We start from the raw sequence: 816 nt of genomic DNA, 5'->3' as shown, positions 1-816 counted from the left end.
TCAGCGTCGTGGCGGAGGCGGCCGGCGCGGAAAGGCGCGCTGAGCGGGCCGCGCGGCGCGGCCTGTGCGCGGCCTGCAGCAGGGCGCCGCTTCCGAGGAGACCTGAGCAGCTGGTATCTGTGTGGCCAGATGTGCGGGCTGTTTATTTGTACTCGGCAACCCAGCGCCCACCTCAGTTTAAACATCTCTGTACGGTTTGCCCCTCCAAATTCGTCCTTTATGTCTCCCGCGTGTGCTCTCGTGCTCCTGTGTGCACAGGCCGTGGTAAGTCCGTGCCTTAGGGAAGGACGTGGGCTGCTGTCTGATTTACCGTCATGTTTATTCAGTCAAAATCCTCACCGGTCGTTCTTTTTCCATGTGTATGTATGTGTGTGGGAATAAACCAAAGTACCAACTTCTAGGAAAGATCAGCAGTACTTGTGTCTACATTTCCGTGTAACTCCTGTAGTACCTAGATGCAAACACTGATGAAGCTACTGCACTCAAGACAACATTTGTGAAGTAACTTTCCCTGTGGAAAAAAAAAAAATGGAAAGCAGTACAAATGCTGGAAAACACCGCAGTTTCTGATCACTGGTTCTCTACGTAAAAAGAGTTGTCAAGACCGAGATCTATTGTTTCATCTTGTGCAGTTGAGAAGCACCTGGAACGTATTGTGCAAGCTCTGGAAGGACTGCCCAAGTCTTTCTGCCTTTTTTTTTTTTTTTTGGGGGGGGGGGAGCTTGCTTTGGGCTATTTTATCAACATTTACATTTTTTTTCTCTGATCTCTTCTGACCCTAAAATGGTGCATATCAAGAAGCCTCAAGGCAAATGG

The sequence above is a fragment of the Rhea americana genome, unplaced genomic scaffold (assembly GCF_003343005.1).
Source record: "Rhea americana isolate MKP2758 unplaced genomic scaffold, rheAme1 scaffold_356, whole genome shotgun sequence".
NCBI lineage: Eukaryota > Metazoa > Chordata > Aves > Rheiformes > Rheidae > Rhea > Rhea americana.
The sequence above is the reverse complement of the archived record's forward strand: the minus strand, read 5'-3'. Positions refer to the sequence as shown.